The following is a 21,902-nucleotide window of genomic DNA, read 5'->3' as shown; positions in this document are numbered from 1 at the left end:
TCATGGGACTTTAGAAGTCCCTGGACCACACTTTGGAAATGATTTCACTAGATTCAAGGACCCCATTACCAGGAAAATATTCTTCCATTGTCCTGGCTCTGCCTATACTATCTGATGCAGAGCTCAGCTGAAAAGTTAACTTCTTGGGGCACCTTCCAGGACAACCCAAAGCAAAACCACAATCGTGTCAATATCAAATCATCAAATTTCAATTCTCTGCACAGTGTTTATCACATTTGTATAATCTTCTTGATTATTTAGACCTTTTCATCAGGTTAGCTTCTTCTTCCTCCCTCTATGATACAAACTATTTGAGAAGTGAGCTTATTTTTTTTTCTGACCTGTTCTTATTTTTACAGCTAGAATAATACCTGGCACCTAATAAGCATTTAAAAGCATTTGATGAGGGGATAAACAGAAACTTTTGTATTTACATAGAACATTTATAGAAGCCTACACTAGAAGTAAGGATCACTCGTGGAAAATGAGACTAGGTATGATAGGAGTCTAGTGGCGTGGCAAGGTTGGGAGTAGGTGGGAGACTTGGAATAGGTGGTGACCTGAATTTATGTTCAAAATATGCTTTTTGCTTCAAATGATGGTTCTCGTGTGGCCAGCCATTTCTTCTTCTCTTTTCACCTTTCTTTGGATTTTCTATTTCATGTTTCTGATCACATTTGTGTATGGTATGATTTCTACTCATTTGTATTAGGTCACTTTCTGTTACTCTAACAAAACGTAGGAGAGTATATATTTTATAAAGGAAAAGATATATTAAGCTTAGGGTTTTGAAGGCTTAAAGTTCAAAATGGGGCAGCCCTATCTGGTGAGGGTCTAATTGTCTGTATTGCAGCATGATGGAGAAATGAAAAGGGAACCAGTGATATTCCTAAAGATTCCAAGAACATAGGAGAAACCCACTTAGTAACAGCCTGCTTTTATGAGAAGTCACTTATTCCTTTAGCCTCCTGAGGACAGTGCCCCTGTGACCCAATTACCTTGCAATAGGTCCCATCTCTTAAATGTTTTCCAACAGCAATACTGTCACATGGCACTAAACTTCTAGCGCATGAACCTTTTAGCATACATGCTCAAAGCATATGCAACTCTAGCACCTATACCAGTGTCAATGCAGCAATGTGATTCTGGGAGCCAGAATGGCTGTGTATTGTCTCGTTGGTTATTCACTGCTAAACTCTGAACATTTTTCTTTATCTGTACTCTAGCTGATCACTAACCCTCAATTTCAAAACCCCATTCTACCCACAACCTATGAAAAAGCAATCATCACTGAACCCCAACTCCAAATTAATTGGAAATACGAATTCAGAATATTCCCTGGGACACATTGGGAAACATCAATACCTAACTCTAGTGAGAGAATCAGAAACATACCAAAGCATGTAGTAGGGAGCCCACCCCATGACTGCAGAGAGGCTCCTTAGAAAAAAAGGATCAATATAATTTAGGTAGAGAACTCAAATGATATATTCTATAATTTCTAAATTATTTTGTCAATAGTTTAATAGAAAAATCTTAAAACCTACCTAAAACTCCAATGTTATATAAATAAATTTAAGTAAATTTGGGTAACTAATCATGCATTTTGCTTGCTACAAATAAAAGGCTAAACAATCTCCATTAATCCATCCCACAGAGAACATGGTCTTACTTGCAACATACAATACACTTAGAGATAAGACACCAGGGCAAATATCCCCATGCTATTCCCCCTTAGTCCCTTTCAATCCTTAAGCTTTAATCCTTCTGGGTATCTCCTTCTATATACTGAATTATCTGTTTCTCTCTCTCTTCTCTCTCTTCTCTCTTCTCTCTTCTCTTCTCTTTTCTTCTTCTTCTTCTTCTTCTTCTTCTTCTTCTTCTTCTTCTTCTTCTTCTTCTTCTTCTTCTTCTTCTTCTCTCTCTCTCTCTCTCTCTCTCTCTCTCTCTCTCTCTCTCTCTCTCTCTCTCTCTCTCTCTCTCTCCCCTTATCTTGTACTCAGGATCCCAGGTGCATCCTGCCATAAGCCTCTGCATCCAGAAGGTATGTTCTGTGTGCCCCAGGGCTTCTTAAATATTCACACTTTCAATTTGCATTTTGACAATTCAATTTGTATGTTGTATTTCATCCTTAGTACTTTTTAGAATTGGTGCATACAAGACGAGCACACACTTTCTTTTCCTGATGCAGATTGTCTTGCAGAAACTTACACATCACTTCCCAAGGGTCCCTCTACAACCAATGGAGTTGCTGAGAAGATGAGAGGAATCAATCACGGGGTCACAGTGATTGAGAAAAGCTAGTGCAGCTTTCATCTTAAAACAATGACAGAAGTGTTAAATGAGATACAGATAAATATGCTATATCTCGCTCCCATAATGTAATTACTTTATTAAATAAACATTCTATGTGTGATTGGGGTATGTTTTAGCTCAACTGTTATTCTCACTAATTTGTTTTTAAAGAGAATACCTACAACTTCAGGAGATCTGCAGACTATATATGAATTAATATTGAACTAAAAGTAAGGTTCTAGTTTTGGAACTTTTTACAAAGTCACAATATTTATGGAAATCCCCTCTGAGCCTCAGTTCACTTTTTACTTCTCTGACTCATGTGTCTAATCTAATAAGACCTGTTCTACTTATTTTGCAAGGGTACCATGAGGTTCAGTCAACAAATTTCACAATAAAATACTTTACATTTTTGTAAAATGTTTTATTTTCTACTCAATTGTAAGTTCTCTGGGAACTGGAAACTAGTCTTAATCATTGTTACTGTTGCTCAGTACTCAGCCAAGTAGCTGACCTCAGTCTGGGCTTCATGGGCACTGAGTAAAAAGTTAACAAATCTTTGACCCCATTGTCATTTTTTGTTTTGTTGTCAATATGGTAGATCTCTTTGGACTTCTATTCTTATAGCACCTCATATTTGCTCCATAGTTACTAATCCTTCCCATCTAAGTTCTCCTACATTGATCTATCTGTTCTTTTGAAAAATATCAGCAATATATCTAACACCTTAGATAGTCAGGGGAAGGGGGAAATCTATTATTTCATGTCTTTACACAATAAAAAGGCAATAATACAATGTAATTAAGGAGAGACAGAGAAAGAGAGAGAGGGAGGGAGGGGTGGATTTTAGACTACTAAACAGATAAGTAGAAAGAGGCTAGATGGATAGCTACCTTTAAGAGAAAGCCTGGTGTTTGTAAGGATAAAATCATGGTATTTTTTATGTTGCATATTTTGTCACCTAAAGAGCTACTACTCTAGGCTTCGGTGACTTTATACCTTGTGTTTACTTATCCATAATAAAATATGCCCTAAAACAAGTTCCCATTCATTTTGCTTTATAATTCACAGCTTGATCCTCTTTCTCCAAGGCTCTGTGATCTCCAAACCCTTCACCAAACAATAGTTTCAATTATTCTCTCCCAACACTTAGAGTTTTCTTAATAATATGTATAAAATATTCTACTCATGATTTGTGAAACATGAATGATCATTTTTAATTTGAATTTATTACTGTAATTTATTAATGTGTTTGACAAGTAATCATGTGTAATTGGTAATAACACTGTAAGAGCCATGGGAATGCAGATATAATGACATGAAAAGTCCCTGCCTTCAAGAGTTCAAAGTCAAGAGCTAGGAATGATTATTGATTTATTTAACACCTTGCATAACCACACAGAAAAAGTAAATGGGTCTATCTACTCAAAACATTTGCAATTTGGAAATAGCTTCTGAAAAATATTACCACATATTACAGACTATACATGAAAAGTGCTTCACATAAATGTCTTTTTTAATATTAATAAGAATTCTTTGAGACAAGTATTGCTGTCCTTATAGTTAAATAACCTAATGTCAGCTAGTGAGAAGTAGAATCCATATAACTTCACAGGTGGAACTGTTAACTTTATTTTATGCTTTCTCTGGTAAAGAAGACTGATGCTTAAGGACTTTTCATAATTGGTAATAACATATGCATCTTTGCCCCAAAGTATGCAGTTTCCAACATCTCTTCATCAAGTTCTGGAGTCATATCAGAGAACAGACTCTAGCTGAGGAGGATCTTTGTTGTAAACCCTGGAGTGATCAAGATCTGGTCAATGAAAGATAAAACATAACAGAAGTTTATTTAGAATAACCAAAGTATTCTTTCAATATTACTTTGAGAAAGCTTCATATCGTAAAATATTTCTTTGTCATAATGTCCTAAGCCAAAACAATAAAGAAAAATATCGATAGGACTGTGTATAGATACAAACATTTGTATTTGTCAAAGAAACAAAACCAACATATATAAATATTATACATATATATGTATACATACATATGCATACACATGTACATATGCACATACATATCTATATACACATATATGGTGTACCCATATATAGATAAACATGTTTATTATAAGGAACCAAACTACATAATTATGGAGTCAGGCAAGTCCCAAGATGAAGACTCAGGAGAGCCAATATTTTATTCTTAGTCCAAACACAGCAAGCTTGAGACTCAAGAAGAGCTAATGCTTCAATCTAAAGAATTCTATCTAATTCAGGAAAGAGACAACTTTTTCCTCTATTAAGGCCTTCAACTGATAGGATATTGTCCACCCACATCAGTGATGGTCATTTTCTTTATTTGTCCTATGAATTTAAGTATTAATCTCATCCAAAAAACACCTCACACAGCATCCAGAAAAATGTTTGACCAAATGTCTGGTCACTGTGGTCCAACCAATTTGACACATAAAATTATCAGTTGCAATATCTAACATATTAAAGATTAGAAATAATCCATAAGTAAAATTAAAATGTGAAGGGGAAAACCAGGAAAACACGGCAAGAAATTAAATATTATTTATGTATTTTTCAAAATAAGGGAAAAAGTAGAAAAATTAACAAATAATATTAGGAAGTTCACAAAAATATAAATGAGTAATAACATGGGGCATAGCAAAAACTTATTGTTACTTATCTAATAAGAAAATAAAAACTAAAAGAAGTGTTTGTAAAATTGGTGGTGCCTATAGTTTATAAAAATATTAAAGGAATGAGCAATCTCCTGTAGAAACAAAATTTTTATAAAATTCCCAGAAGACCATTGGTAGTATGCATTAATACCTTCAAGACAACAGTTCTAAGAATTATTCTTACAATAATTACTAAGATAAACTCAAACATTTAGAGTCAACACTGTTAAATGAGTTCGGTATTGTGATAAAAGTTAGAAATTACTAATGACAGACTTAACAATTTAAGTAAGATTAGTTGCTAAAACCACACTGTTTCTAAATATGGGTGATGGCCTTAAAGCCACTTTAATTTTTTTTTAATTTGATAATTATAATAAGCACCTATTACCTTCTAGAATTTTTGTCTCATGGGACAATTACAAAATAAGTTACTTTGTGATTTACTCTATATTACAGATACTTGATATTGTATATGAAACAGTTCACATTTTCCAGTTCCTAAGTGACTTTTTAAATTACTGTTAAAATTATAAAACACCCACATTTGCGTTACTATAGACATTGGTCAGATTATCAGTCAACATTTATTGTGTGAGAACTATATACATAACTCTAAACAAAACATAAAGATTCAGGGAGGACTGAAGTGAACAAGAAGCCCAAGGGAGCCATGATGTGGAAGGCCCTTTGGCAGAAGCTCTCCCAACAGGCTGGGGTAGGTGGCATGTTTACTGCATGAACTTCTGACAGATGGATGGGGATGTCCCAAGGGGCCTCTTAGGCCTCAGTCGGCAAGGGGGAACATGGAGAGAAGAGTTGTCTTAAGAAACCTGGAATCAAGGTCATGCACAAGGCGCAAGCTGCTAAAAGGATGGCCATTGTCTCTAGTCATGCAGCATGTTTTTTATTTTAATCTGTGCATTTATAAATATTAGGAACTACTTCAGACGTGACAGATATAGTAAGCTATTCTCAATAGAGTTAAGTATTTCTCATAAAATGAAATTCTATCTTGGTTCTAGGTCTAATATAGAGATTTCTACTTGCTGGGCCATGGTTGGAGACTAAAGCAAGAAATGAAGACTGAAAGCTCTTCAGTCAGGAATCCCATCCAGACAAGGGCAGGCATATTATTTTCTTTCATATCAATAGATCCTATTGAGATCTATCCATGTCATCTCCCCAGGTCCTTTTCACTCCTTACACACAAGAAGACCAACAAGATCCTTGATTCTAGATCAGCAATGCACAAAGTGTGGCATCTGGTTCAGCAGAATCTGTCAACCAGGAACTTCCTGGAAATGCAGATTTTCAGGATGCACTATAGACACAGTAAATCAGAATTTCTGTGCTTGCAGCCTAATTAACAAAACCTTCAAGTGATTCTGGTGTATGCTCAAGTTTGAGAACCACTGGTCTAGAGGATGCAACTTTCAGAGGTCTCTAGGTAAACATGAGAAGAGTAGTGCCATCAATGGTAGTCCCCTTACCTACAGTTTCATTTTTCATGGTTTCAGTTAACCATAATCAATTGTGGTCTGAAAATATCTGGTGAAAAATTCCAGAAATAAATAATTCATATTTGAAATAACTCTTACTACCATATATTGTTATTATTCCTATCTTATTACTAGTTACTGTTTTAATCTCTTGCAGTGCCTAACTTACACATTAAAGTTTATCACAGGTATGTATATATAGGAGAAAACAGTATAGGTTTAAGTACTATCTGCAGTTTCAGGCATCTGTGGAATGTCTTGGAATGTTCTCCCATAAATAAGGAAGGACTAATCTATAAGTTATAAAAATTTCAAAGACATAACAAATATCCAGAAATTCAATTAGGTTTTATAGTATGTGATGGAATTATTTTATTCCTGGGCTTAATATTTTTCAAAATCATAATTATTATATTAATGAAACTAAATTTTATTTTTATTACATGTCATATAATTGAAATTATTCAAAAGTATATATATGGGGACTTCCATTTTAAAAATGAAAGTTTGGTCTCCGCGCTCCCACCACCGCCGCCACAGGCCCGCCGGAGCCGGAGCCGGAGGGAGTGGAACGGCCCCGCACCCCGACCGCCGCCGCAGGCGCCTCGGACAGGGCCGCGCCAAAGCCACGTCCCGCCTCCCGCGAGGAGGAGGGCGCGTGGCCGTTGTGGGACCTGGACCTGCCGGGACGCGGCGCCGAGTCCGTAGCGCCCGCGCCGAGCGGCCCCCGCCGCTCGAGCCCCCCCCGAGGTCCCTGGGCGGCTGAGTGTGGTCGGAGCCCCGCGGAGCCGCTGCCTGGGACGGAGCCCAGGCCTGTGATTGAAAACATCAAGTCATGAGCCAAGGTGGAGGGAATCCATCACGAATTCAGCGCGAGCAGTAAGGCTGCAGCCCCAGGTACACGGATCTATCGGCCCCATCTTCTTCTCCTCGCCGCCTCTCTGCCTTGCTTCTCTCCAGCTGTCTCTCCCCCCAAGCTCAGTCTCTAAATCTAGATTTCAATTTCTTTCCCCCATCCCGCCCGCTCTCCCGCGTGTCTGGTACCCGGCCCCCGTGCCCCGAGGCGCCGCCTCCCCTCCCCCAACCCGCACCCCCTCTCCGGGGGTCCCGAAGGCCGCTGCCGCCGCCTCCCACAGAGCACCATAGAGCAGACTCTTCACCACGCGAATGAGCTGCCGAATTAAATGAAACAGCTGATAAGATGAGAGACAATTTAAAATCCAAGTGAACCGAGAACACGCACTGAGCCCTGATCCGCTGAATTCAAACTCCCGGTCACCTGCTTCCCGCAGACAAGCTGCCCGGCTCCTTCGGCCCCTTCTCCTTCTCCTCTCCGCCTCTCCGCCTTGCTTCTTTCTCCCCAGCTGTCTCCCCTCCCAAGCTCAGTCTCTAAATTTAGATCTCAATTTCTTTCCCCCACCCCACCCGCTCTCCTGCGTGTCCGGTACCCAGACCACGCGGCCCTGAGGCGCCGCCTCCCCTCCCCCAACCCGCACCCCCTCCCCGGGGGTACCGAAGGCCACCGCAGCCGCCGCAGCCGCATCCCGCGGAACACCATAGAGCAGAATCTGCACCGCTCGAATGAGCTGCCGAAGTATATGAAACAGCTGATAAGATGAGTGACAATTTAAAATCCAAGTGATCCGAGAACACACACTGAGCTCTGACCCGCTGAATTCAAACTCCCGGTCACCTGCTTCCCGCAGACAAACAGCTATGACACTGCATTAATTCATCCGGCTGAAACAACTGGTCAGCCCTTCTCATCATACGAATGTAAATGCCTACCGAGCCTTCATAAGTAGTGGCCACTGGTTTGAAACGGGGCTTGGGAGAGGAGGACCCACACGTTGAATTGGTCTCCCGGCAAAGGGAAACGACGTCATCAGACTGCTGCAGAGGAGATAACTTAGTTGAAACAGGTGTGTGATCCCATAGCCTTACCTCTCCACACATCGGGAAACCCTTAGGGCCCCTCCCAGCTCTCCCGTGAGTGCTACAGCCAGCCCGAGGAAGTCAGAGGTGGTGCGGGTCCCGCGGAGCGGAACCACCACCCCCACCAGGGCTGACAGCTGAGGTTCCTTGCACCAGCTACCGGGGGCGTGGCTACTGGAGGGCAAGTAAAATACGCTGAGGATTCTCAGCCCCAAACTCTACAAGCTTAGGGTCTGAGGGAATGGCAAACTGGAAGAGTGTGCCCAGTCGTTCATGAAAACAGGGATCCCGGGAGCAGCAGACTTGGCGTGTAGCCAGTATTGTGAGAGGGGGCCTGGCTAGAGAAAAAGTGGGAAGTGACTAGACACAAGAGGAGGCCCTAGACACTCAGGATTGGAGACTCGCCCAGTCTGGGAGGAGCTGATGCACAGTGATTGGTTCCCGCATATTGACAGGAGAAACTTGACCTGGTGGGCACAGCGCCATCTCCTGGAAGAGAAGTTAATCAAACTCTAAGACTGCATCTATTAGGGTTTTTTTTTTTTTTTTTTGATCTGGGTTTTTCTTTCATTTTCATTTTTTCTTTCTTGTTGTTTTATTAATTTTTTTTTCTTTCTTAAAATTTTTTTTTTAATTTTTTTTTCTACTAATTTTAATTTAAATTTTTTTTTAAAAAAATTATTATTATTACTTTATTTTATTATTTTTTTAAAAATCTTTTTCTTTTTTAGTCCCTATTCTTTTACTTCTTTAGTCTTCTCATTTTTCTTATCCCCCCTTTTTTCTTGAATTCTACCTGCCTATTCTCATTCTCTTTAGAGACTTCTTCCCTTCCCTTCAAATACCTTTCCTCCCAAGCATCAAATTAATTTATAGGAGTAAACAGTAACTCAGCAGTCAAACAGAACAAGAAGCAACATGAGCAGCTTCAAAAAACAAGGAAGAAAAGGAGTACAAACAATGCAGGACAGCCTAAATATTCAGGAGGACCTAGAGTCATCAGATAAATGGTCATATAAAGAACTCAAGGAACACCTAAGACAGATGGAATGGAACCTTAAAGAAGATACAAGACAGCAAATTCAAGCAGCGAAAGAACACATTGAGAATGCATTTCACAAACAGATAAAAGAAGAAGTTAAGCATCTTTATCAGGAGATAGAGGTTATAAAAAATAATCAAACAATAATTCTAGAAATGAAGGAAACGATAAACCAAATGAAAAACTCAATTGAGAGTATCACTAACAGAGTGGAGCAGGTAGAAGCCAGAACGTCAGATAATGAAGACAAAATATACCATCTTGAAAAGAGTCTAGCCAACTCAGAAAGGCTGGTAAAAAATCACGAGAAAAACCTCCAAGAATTATGGGATAACATAAAGAAACCAAACTTACGAGTCATCGGGATAGAAGAAGGTACAGAGATTCAAACCAAGGGAATGAGAAACTTGCTGAATGAGATAATTACAGAAAACCTTCCAGAAATAAAAAAGGAAACAGATATACAAATTGAAGATGCATACAGGACACCGAGCACACAAAATCACAGTAGACCAACGCCAAGACACATTGTTATGAAGATATCCAATATACAGAACAAAGGGAAAATATTAAAAGCTACAAGAGAAAGGAGACAGATTACATTTAGGGGTAAACCAATACGGTTAACCACGGATTTTTCATCACAGACACTGAAAGCAAGAAGGTCATGGAACAATGTATTTCAAACACTGAAAGACAATGGATGCCAACCAAGAATTCTGTATCCAGCAAAATTAAGCTTTAGGTATGACAACGAAATAAAAATCTTTCATGATAAACAAAAGTTAAAAGAATTTGCAGCCAGAAAACCAGCATTGCAAAGCATTTTGAACAAAACACTACAAGAAGAAGAAATGAAAAACAATAACCAAAACCATCAGTGGGAAGTGCCTCAGTAAAGACAGAGGGCAAGGGGAAAGACAATCATGGAGAAACAAACTAAATTTTTTTTTTTTAAAAAGGATAAACAATCAAACATGGATGGAAGTTCAAACCACATATCAATAGTAACTCTGAATGTTAATGGCTTAAACTCTCCAATAAAGCGACATAGGCTGGTATCATGGATTAAAAAAACAAATCCAACAATATGCTGCCTCCAGGAGACACATCTGATTGGAAATGACATACACAGGCTGAAGGTGAAAGGATGGGAAAAAATATACCACGCACACGCTCCTCGCAAGCAAGCAGGGGTGGCCATCCTCATATCGAATAAAATTGACTTCAAGACTAAGTTAATCAAAAGGGATAAAGAAGGTCATTATATACTGTTAAAAGGAACCATTCACCAACAAGACATAACAATTATCAATATTTACGCACCAAATAATGGTGCTGCGACATACATAAAACAAATTCTCCTCAAATTCAAGAATCAAATAGACCACAACACAATAATTATGGGAGACTTCAACACACCTCTCTCACCATTGGACAGATCCTCCAAACAAAAGTTAAATAAAGAAACTATAGAACTCAATACCACAATCAATAACCTAGACTTAACTGACTTATATAGAATATATCAACCATCATCAAATGGATATACTTTCTTCTCAGCAGCACATGGATCCTTCTCAAAAATAGACCATATATTATGCCATAGGGCAACCCTCAGTAAATATAAAGGGGTGGAGATAATACCATGCATTCTATCTGATCATAATGGAATGAAACTGGAAATCAATAACAAAAGAAGGAAGGAAAAATCCTACATCACATGGAAAATGAACAATATACTACTGAATGATCAATGGGTTACAGAAGACATAAAGGAGGAAATCAAAAAATTCTTGGAGATAAACGAAAATACAGACAAAACATATCGGAATCTATGGGACACAATGAAAGCAGTTTTAAGAGGAAAGTTCATCGCCTGGTGGTCACTCCTCAAAAAAAGAAGAAACCAACAAATAAATGAGCTCACACTCCAACTCAAAGCCCTAGAAAAGGAGGAGCAAAACAACAGCAAATATAGCAGAAGGCAAGAAATAATTAAAATCAGAGCGGAAATTAATGAAATTGAAACAAAAGAAACTATTGAAAAAATTAACAAAACTAAAAGTTGGTTCTTCGAAAAAATAAATAAGATCGACAGACCTTTAGCCATGCTAACAAAGAGAAGAAGAGAGAGAACTCAAATTACTAACATACGGGATGAAAAAGGCAATATCACAACAGATGCTACAGAAATACAGAAGACAATTAGAAATTATTTTGAAAACCTATATTCCAATAAAATAGAGGATAGTGAAGACATCGATAAATTTCTTAAGTCATATGATTTGCCCAGACTGAGTCAGGAGGATACACACAATCTGAACAGACCAATATCAATGGATGAAATTGAAGAAGCCATCAAAAGACTACCATCCAAGAAAAGCCCAGGACCGGATGGGTATACAGCAGAGTTTTACAAAACCTTTAAAGAAGAATTAATACCAATACTTTTCAAGTTATTCCAGGAAATAGAAAAAGAGGGAGCTCTTCCAAATTCATTCTATGAGGCCAACATCACCCTGATCCCGAAACCAGACAAAGACACCTCAAAGAAAGAAAACTACAGACCAATATCTCTAATGAACCTAGATGCAAAAATCCTCAATAAAATTCTGGCGAATCGAATACAAAAACACATCAAAAAAATTGTGCACCATGATCAAGTAGGATTCATCCCTGGGATGCAAGGATGGTTCAACATACGAAAATCAATAAATGTTATTCACCACATCAATAGACTTAAAGATAAGAACCATATGATCATCTCGATAGATGCAGAGAAAGCATTCGACAAAGTACAGCATGCCTTTATGTTCAAAACATTAGAAAAACTAGGGATAACAGGAACTTACCTTGACATTGTAAAAGCTATCTACGCTAAGCCTCAGGCTAGCATCATTCTCAATGGACAAAAGTTGAAGGCATTCCCTCTAAAATCCGGAACAAGACAGGGATGCCCTCTATCTCCACTTCTATTCAATATAGTTCTCGAAACACTGGCCAGAGCAATTAGACAGACGAAAGAAATTAAAGGCATAAAAATAGGAAAAGAAGAACTTAAATTATCACTATTTGCAGATGACATGATTCTATACCTAGAAGACCCAAAAGGGTCTACAAAGAAACTACTAGAACTAATAAATGAATTCAGCAAAGTGGCAGGATATAAAATCAACACGCATAAATCAAAGGCATTTCTGTATATCAGCGACAAAACTTCTGAAATGGAAATGAGGAAAAACACTCCATTCACAATATCCGCAAAAAAAATAAAATACTTGGGAATCAACCTAACAAAAGAGGTGAAAGACCTATACAATGAAAACTACAGAACCCTAAAGAGAGAAATAGAAGAGGATCTTAGAAGATGGAAAAATATACCTTGTTCATGGATAGGCAGAACTAACATCATCAAAATGGCAATATTACCAAAAGTTCTCTATAGGTTTAATGCAATGCCAATCAAAATACCAATGGCATTTCTTGTAGAAATAGATAAAGCAATCATGAAATTCATATGGAAAAATAAAAGACCCAGAATAGCAAAAGCAATTCTAAGCAGAAAGGGTGAATCAGGCGGTATAGCGATACCAGATTTCAAACTATATTACAGAGCAATAGTGACAAAAACAGCATGGTACTGGTACCAAAACAGGCGGGTGGACCAATGGTATAAAATAGAGGACACAGAGACTAATCCACAAAGTTACAACTATCTTATATTTGATAAAGGGGCTATAAGAATGCAATGGAGGAAGGATAGCATCTTCAACAAATGGTGTTGGGAAAACTGGAAATCCATATGCAACAAAATGAAACTGAATCCCTTTCTCTCGCCATGCACAAAAGTTAACTCAAAATGGATCAAGGAGCTTGATATCAAATCAGAAACTCTGCGTCTGATAGAAGATAAAGTTGGCTCCGATCTACAGATTGTGGGGTCGGGCCCCAAATTCCTTAATAGGACACCCATAGCACAAGAGTTAACAACTAGAATCAACAAATGGGACTTAATTAAACTTAAAAGTTTTTTCTCAGCAAAAGAAACAATAAGAGAGGTAAATAGGGAGCCTACATCCTGGGAACAAATTTTTACGCCTCACACTTCAGATAGAGCCCTAATATCCAGAGTATACAGAGAACTCAAAAAATTAGACAATAAGATAACAAATAACCCAATCAACAAATGGGCCAAGGACCTGAACAGACACTTCTCAGAGGAGGATATACAATCAATCAACAAGTACATGAAAAAATGCTCTCCATCTCTAGCAGTCAGAGAAATGCAAATCAAAACCACCCTAAGATACCATCTCACTCCAGTAAGATTGGCAGCCACTATGAAGTCAAACAACAACAAGTGCTGGCGAGGATGTGGAGAAAAGGGTACACTTGTACATTGCTGGTGGGACTGCAAATTGGTGCGGCCAATTTGGAAAGCAGTTTGGAGATTCCTGGGAAAGCTGGGAATGGAACCACCATTTGACCCTGCTATTGCCCTTCTCGGACTATTCCCTGAAGACCTCAAAAAAGCATGCTACAGGGATACTGCCACATCAATGTTCATAGCAGCACAATTCACAATAGCTAGACTGTGGAACCAAACCAGATGCCCTTCAATAGATGAATGGATAAAAAAAATGTGGCATCTATACACAATGGAGTACTATGCAGCAATAAAAAATGACAAAATCATAGAATTTTCAGGGAAATGGTTGGTACTAGAGCAGATTATGCTTAGTGAAGCTAGCCAAACCCTAAAAAACAAATACCAAATGTCTTCTTTGATATAATGAGAGCAACTAAGAACAGAGCAGTGAGGAAGAGTAGGAAGAAAAAATTAACATTAAACAGAGACTTGAGATGGGAGGGAAAGGGAGAGAAAAGGGAAATTGCATGGAAATGAAGGGAGACCCTCATTGCTAAACAAAATTACACATAAGAGGTTGTGAGGGGAATGGGAAAATAAACAAAGAGAGAAATGAATTACAGTAGATGGGATAGAGAGAGAAGTTGGGAGGGGAGGGGAGGGGGGATAGTAGGGGATAGGAAAGGTAGCAGAATACAACAATTACTATTAGGGCATTATGTAAAATTGTGGATGTGTAACCGACGTGATTCTGCTATCTGCATTTGGGGTAAAATTGGGGGTTCATAACCCACTTCAATCTAATATATGAAATATCATATGTCAAGAGCTTTGTAATGTTATGAACAACCAATAAAAAAAATAAAAAATAAAAAAAAATAAAAAAAAAATAAAAATGAAAGTTTGTTCTGAGGTTCCTTGTTTGTTCAGATGGAGGGTGTTAACAGGAGAAGACACTTGCAGTCTCCTAGGGGTACTTCACAACCTTTTCTCCCTTCTTGAACTTCCAGTTTGAGTGGTCCCTTTCTTGTTCTCCTTCAGCTAATTGGTCTTCCTTATTTCCTGCAGAAATTCTTAGAGAGACTGCCAGAAGGCTGAAGTGAGCACTTGTGTGCTAGGACCTGCAGGTCTGTCAGCCCTCCTGGACTCAGTGGGACCTCACACTCTGCTTCCTTCTCTGATGAGTGAACTTGTGCATGGGTCCCAACCCTGTCGCACAGCCTGTAACCCCTCTCTATTGCATCACTCCCATTTTCACATGAACATGCTGCATTCACCCTTATAAAACAAAGGCAAAAACCTCTTTTATCCTGTATCCTCCATATCTTTCTCAATCTTTTGTTCCACTTTGTTCCTACCCCATTTACAACAAAATTCTTCAAAGAAATTATTTAAACTCTCCTGATCTCTCCTTCCTGTCTTCACAATCTCATTTTTAAAAATATTTTTTAGTTGTTGATGGACCTTTATTTTATTTATCTGTATATGGTGCTGAGATCGAACCCAGTGCGTCACATATGCTAGGCAAGCATGCTGCCACTGAGCCACAACCCCAGTCCCTTCGCAGTCTCTTTTGAAGGCCCTCCAACACAGCTTTTGTCCTCACTACTCTACCAAAACTATGCTTCCTGGATTACCAATAGCCTCCACATTGAGAATAAAATGGCCTCTTCTCCATCCGTAGGTTCTAACCTCTCTCACATTGGCACATATACTATACTCCCTGTATCTTTCTTTACTTGCCTTCTACTTTCTCTAAGTTTTTCTCTATTTCAGCCATTCTTTCTCATTCCCCTTTGCTGTGTCTCTCTCACCTTCCCCCTAACCTCCAGACACTGAGGGCCCCACAAGTTGCCCTTCCATCTCTCCTCTTCTCCATTTATTACCAGGACTTAACTCACTGTGAATTTGCTATCAAGATGACGTCAGATTTGCATCCTCAGCTTTGACTTTCTCCCTGATCTAGGCCAGTCCTGCATAACATTTCCACTCACTGTCTAAAGGGTATCAAATCTCTCCAGTCAAAGACCACCAGGAACATGCAGGCGTCCCAGCTAGATAGCACCAGCCCAGTTCCCATTTGTCACAACCTTCTCCCTAAGCCACACCACAATCATTTCTCACTTAAGCGACTATCACATGGGCCACACCACTCAGCTTGCTTTGACCCAGGTTCACTTAAAACTCTCTTCCTCATACAGTACTTGGAGTGATTCTTTTAAATGTAAGCCAAGTTCTCTTGTTCTGCTACTTCAACCTTCTGATGGCTTTTCTTACACTAGTAACAGAAGACTAAGGCTGTAGCTGGCAAGGCTCCCTGGATCTTTGTGCATGTGGACCCTCTGACCTCATTTCCTCTCTTCCTTTGTTCAATCTGCTGCAGTTCTGCTTGCCTCCTCTACTCCCCAGACACACCAGGAGTGCTGCATCTGCTGTACTCTCTTTGTTCCTATTTTCTTCTTCCAGGTCCCACACAAATCCCCCTGCCCCTTCCCTCATTTGTGTTTGTTCCCTGTGCCTTTCCCTGATCCCCCATCTAGTTACCCTTTGATGTTCACCCTCTTGTTTATCACAGCACTTCTCTCCACTTGACCTATTTTGTGTTTTGCTCCCTGTCTGTCTCTTCTAGCTTGACTAGAAGCTCCTTCTGAGTTGGGACTATGTTGTTCACAGCTGCACGGAAGCATTGCCTGGCATAGGGTAGAATATCAAGGAATAGTGTTAAGGCCTAAATATTTCTGTTTCCCAGATGCACTTCTTTGATGCACTGGAGAAATGTGATAGAAAGTTTGACTTTGGAGAGGAAAGGGCCTCATGAGTACAGAGGGTGAGGGAAGGTGGCATGGTGTAGTGGGCTGGAGCCAGGACTCCAGAGTTACAGTGCAGGATGGGCCTAGTGGAGTCAGGGCAGCAGATTCAGTGCCTGTTCTCTAGAGACCAGCTGAACAGTCTTGGGCAGAGGAGCCACACTTGTCTTGGGTCTCAGTTTCCTTCTCAGTAATTTAAAACTCAAGTGATTATGAAGATGCTACCAAACATTTTTATATGTAGGTTAATAAGTAGAACTAAGATCTCACCTGCATTTTCCTTTACACTTATGCTCCTCTTCTCTACCTGCTCTCAGCCTCTCTCCCTCCCCATCTCCTACAAATGTGTAGGCACCAACATCACCTATTCCAAGCTTCATATTCCTGGTTCCTGAGTCACTTTAACATATTTTTTTTTTCTGTTCTGCCAGTGCCCCAATCCATCATGATTGTTGGTTGTTAATTTTTTTTTTTTCTAAAATCCTCTAGACTTGCAGCAACCCTTCAGCTCTCCTCAGTTTATAACTGAATTGTGGTTATCTCCTTTCCCCTTAAATTCATCTAAATGCAGTAGGCATAAGTCATTAAGTAGGAGGAGCTTTTATTACCTCGGTCCTTGCTCAGTCTCCCTAGTAATAACTAATATTCTCCATCTAAATAAGATTACTTTCTTTCATGCTAGTGGCCTGTCTCAACATCCATCATTCTTTCTTCTCTCCAAGTGTCTCTAATGAATTTAGAGGTACTTTGCCACCTCCATCATGTTGTCAACTCTTGCCTCTGTGCTTTTGTGCATATTAATTTCTCACCTCCTTCAAATTTAAAAATACAACAAATTCCTTTAGGAAGACTTTAATTGGTTTTAACAATTCTTAGTGTCCCCCTTCCAAGGTTCCTATTAATGTGGGGATTTTTGTCCAGCTGGGTTATATAGTCTTGCTTTGTCCCTTCCCTGTCCCTTCATTCCATGCCCATATTTCTCCCTTTTGAAATGGGAATGTTTATTTTGTGCCACTGTATACTGGCTATCTGCAACTTGCTTTTTATCTTTAGAGGGGCTCATAGCCCACAGTTGGCCTTGAATCCCAGAGGAGTCCTTGGGCTTGGACTTTTGGAAAATGTTGAAACTGTTAACACTATGGGACACTCGGAGACAAACTGAAGGCATTTTGCATTGTGAAGTGGACATGAGCTTTTGGGAACAAGGTTGAAATGTTATGGCTTGAATTGAGGTGTCCCCCAGAAGCTCCTTTAATTCAGGAATGTTCAGAGCTGAAATGACTGGACTATGACAGCTATAACCTAATCAATTCATTCTAGTTTGAATGGACTAAGTAGGTGTAATTTGTAGGTAGGTGGGTGTGGCTGGAAGAGGTGGGTCACTGGGAGGCGTTCCCTGGAAGGGTGCATCCCCTCCCCTGACCCACTGCTTCCCGACCCTGCCATAGCTAAGCAGCTTTCCTCCACTGGGCCCTTTCCCCATGATGTGTTGCCCCATCTTGGGTCCAGAATGATAAAGTTAACCATCTATGAACTGAGATCTCTGAAGCTGTGAGCCCCCAGTAATCATTTCCTCCTCTAAGTTGTTCTTGTTAGGTGTTTTGATCACAGCAATGCAAAACGTGATCATTGCCGAGTGTAATATCTGAGATGTCAGCATATTCCTCTATACCCATGTTCTCGTGGAGATGGCTGGTCTCTGCTTGCTGCACTACTCCTAAAACAGGGTAACCCCACCTGGAAACCCTCTTCCCTTCATTCCCTGAACATTACTGCCATCCTGGCTCCCCTCTACACTCCTTCTACAAGCTCTATGAGTATTCTGATGGTCTTGGACTTGAGGAAACACAAGACAGAAAGTGATCTCTCTTACATTTTGCCCAACCTATGAGCTGGATATTTGCTTAAGCAAGAGGAAAGGAAAGGGGAGAGGTAGAAAAAAATTACAATCAAATATTATCTAGTCCCAAGAATAGGGGACAGCTTTTGCTAAGATACAAAATTATCCCCTACATTATTTGAGGTGGTTATGTAATGGAGAGTTTATTTTATTCCACTTGAGATAGATACAGTCTGGCTCTCATAAATCTTAAATGACATTATGGGAAACTTACCCATTTGTACTTGGCCTCACACTTGGAAAAGATAAGAAGTATACTCCAGCATAAGCTGAGAAATCCATATAAGAATTAATTTATCAGACTCTTTTTACATCTATGACATAAGGGATTTAAAAAAATAGAATGAACAGTTGAGACACTGAAGGTTAAACTTTGCCTTTCAAATTCACAGGAAATTTGTCTTGGTTTAAGTGATAATTGTGCTTAAAGATCTAGACAGCTGAAGGCAAACCTTGCTGTGTGCAAGAAAAAAAATAATATGGAATAAGAAATGCTTATCCATAAAGTGGGGATTATATTCTTTTTTCATATGCTAAAAGCCAACCCTTGGAATGATGTGGGAAAACACACATATATGGTCCTGAACTTACAATGGGATCACATCCCAATAAACCTGTTATACTACCTACAACCTGTGATGAACACGAAAGAAGAAATTCTCATCACAGACATGGTTTCCTAGCATAAAGGAGAAACAGTTGTCAATACTATAACAGTCAAGGGAGAGAGACCCTAAGTGATTCGCCTAGACTTCCTGCCTGTGTGCCAGAGGGAAAAGTGTCCAGGATTCTGAAGCAACAAAGGTTACTTTGTTTTGAGCTCACAAGGTGTCACACAGCTACCTATTTAAAACTCAGATAGTAGCATTTTTACAGTTCACTTTAAAAAGGATAATGGCTTTCTGTCCATCACAAAATAGGAGTTCTAGTCCAAATCAAATTGTAAAACAAAACAGAAGGCATCAAAGGACATGTAAAATGAATTCAACTTGAAATTGTGAAAGGGAAAGATGAATTTGAGCTGACACTGTGAGAAAAGGTTTTATGGAAGAGCCAAATAATGAAGACTATTTGAAAAGGCATTGAGTGAGGAGATATATATAGGTGGGGAAATGGTGTCATAAAGAGAATAAATGTGACATTTGTGAAAAGTGGTGTCATCTCACAGTGTTTCCTTCTTACTCAACACCCAGCATCACACACTGCCTGTTAGTGTTAATGCAAACAACACTTTTGCTCTGGTCTTTAATATGCAAACAGGTTTACATTTGATTCATATTTTAAACTGCTAGGTGGAAGGAGCTATATTCTCATTTTATTTTCCCTTAATCCTCAATAAAAATGTCTTGCACTTAGAGTGAGAGCCTAAATAAATGCCATTTCTCACTGAGGAAAGGGGAGAGGTACAAAAAAGTCCCTTGGAAGCTTTCCAAGTTATTGGGGATACACAACAAGACTATCCCTATTACAGAATTATAGGTCGTGAGAGGTCCCAGCCATGCCTCTTTAGCACAGAGCTGGCCTCCTAAGCAACACACCTACTCTTGTGATTCTTTATTTACCACTTTCTTGGGTTAGATTACTTAAATTCTCTGCACTCCCATTTCATCACTGCTAAGTGCAAATGATTATAATACTATTTACTTTGAAGTGCAATGAAAACTGCTTTATGGAGAGCAGTGAACATTTCAGTAAAATCAAGATTGGGTCTCACAAGCTGCTAGATATAGGAGGTGAAGACACAAGGTTTATAGACACTCAAGAATGCAAGCAAAAACTGTAAAACCCTTGGGCCTTGGAGAAGACAGAACCTCAGCACAATCCTGCCCAGGAAATGCCAGTTCATTTACACAGTAACTCCTCATCCTCAACTTAAAAATCTTCAGAGCAGCTGTGCATTTTCTTTGTTTGCAAAACTCAGTCCAGCTCCCTCTTGACCCACTGTGCTGTTTGGCAGTTTGCTCCACATTCTGTTCATACCCTTCTCGCAGAGACAGCCTCCCTGTGAGACCTAGGCCCATCCCACTCCAGGCAAGCACTGGGGATGTCTGTGGGAACCTTAGGAGCTACTTTGCCCAGTTTCCTCCATGGGTCCTTTTCTTCTTGGAATCTCTTGACTTTCCACAGCTCTCTTCACTTCTTATTTCTCCCATTTGAGATTGAAGCAATCATTTTTATCTTTTTTCTTTATGCTCTGCTCTTATACACTTAATAAATGTTCTGCTCTGCTATTTAAACTCAGCTACACTTTCCTAGTCATTTTAAAGATATTATCATTATTGATCTTCTCACATAGTATTATCATTTATTTATTGATATGCCCAGTGAAATACACAGACAGTAAATAAAATATTATTGATTGATATGAAATGTGTTAGCTATATGGTGTTGAAGAATAGAGAGACCAGACCTTCAATAAACTAACACAGGTGGGGTGAACTATAAATAAGTAACTAGTCTCCAAAGCACAAAAAAGCAAAACACTGTGGCAAAGTGTAATGAGCATTATCTGCATGCAGCAAAAATAGTAATTCATTCAGTACCACATATAAATAATAAATAAAATAAAGATCCATTGACAACTTAAAAAAAATTTAAGATTTTAAAAAATGCGATTCATCCAGCCAGAGGCAGATTCTACTTTTTTATAATTCTGTTGCACAGTGAGAAATAAAAGAATGAACATCAACAGATAAGCAGAATTCACATGACTATTTAGTTTACTGGAGAATGACTGAAAAAAATATATTAGCTCTTATGAAAGAAGTTGTCTAACTTGTAAAATGAGTGCATTACACTACAGGATTACTAATGACCCCTCTTACTTCCATATATCTAATGTTCTTTACTTAACTGGAACAATAGATACTATCAAATTGACATTAAGATCACAATAATATGCTCTTAATTTTGCTTCTTTCACACAAAAGAAAAGCAACAAAAAAAGATGGGAATTAAACAGAAATTTTTTTAAGCACTAAAAGCACAGAAAAAATTAAAGAAGGAAGAAAGGAAGGGAGGGAAGACGAGGGAGAAAGAAAGAGAGAGAGGGAAGAGAGAAAGATAATCTGAAATTCTAACATGAGACTTGATGGAGGTAACCATCATTTGGGACCTATGGGACTTAGTTTTCTCTGTGCTTGTCCAGCATTTCACTCTTATGGCCTTCTCTGCAGACATTTTGGGACTTGGTTCTACAGCATGATCACCTGTAATCTATTGAGAGGAACTGGAGCTCAAGCCTGTTCCCGTGCACTCCAGATGGCATAAGTGGAGTGAGGAGAATGGGATATGATAAAGATGATAATGGTGATAGTGATGATAACCTTGACGATGAGGAGAAAGTCATTCCAGACC

The sequence above is a fragment of the Spermophilus citellus genome (assembly GCF_964194105.1).
Source record: "Spermophilus citellus genome assembly, chromosome: 5".
Taxonomy (NCBI): domain Eukaryota; kingdom Metazoa; phylum Chordata; class Mammalia; order Rodentia; family Sciuridae; genus Spermophilus; species Spermophilus citellus.
This window is presented reverse-complemented; position numbering follows the sequence as displayed.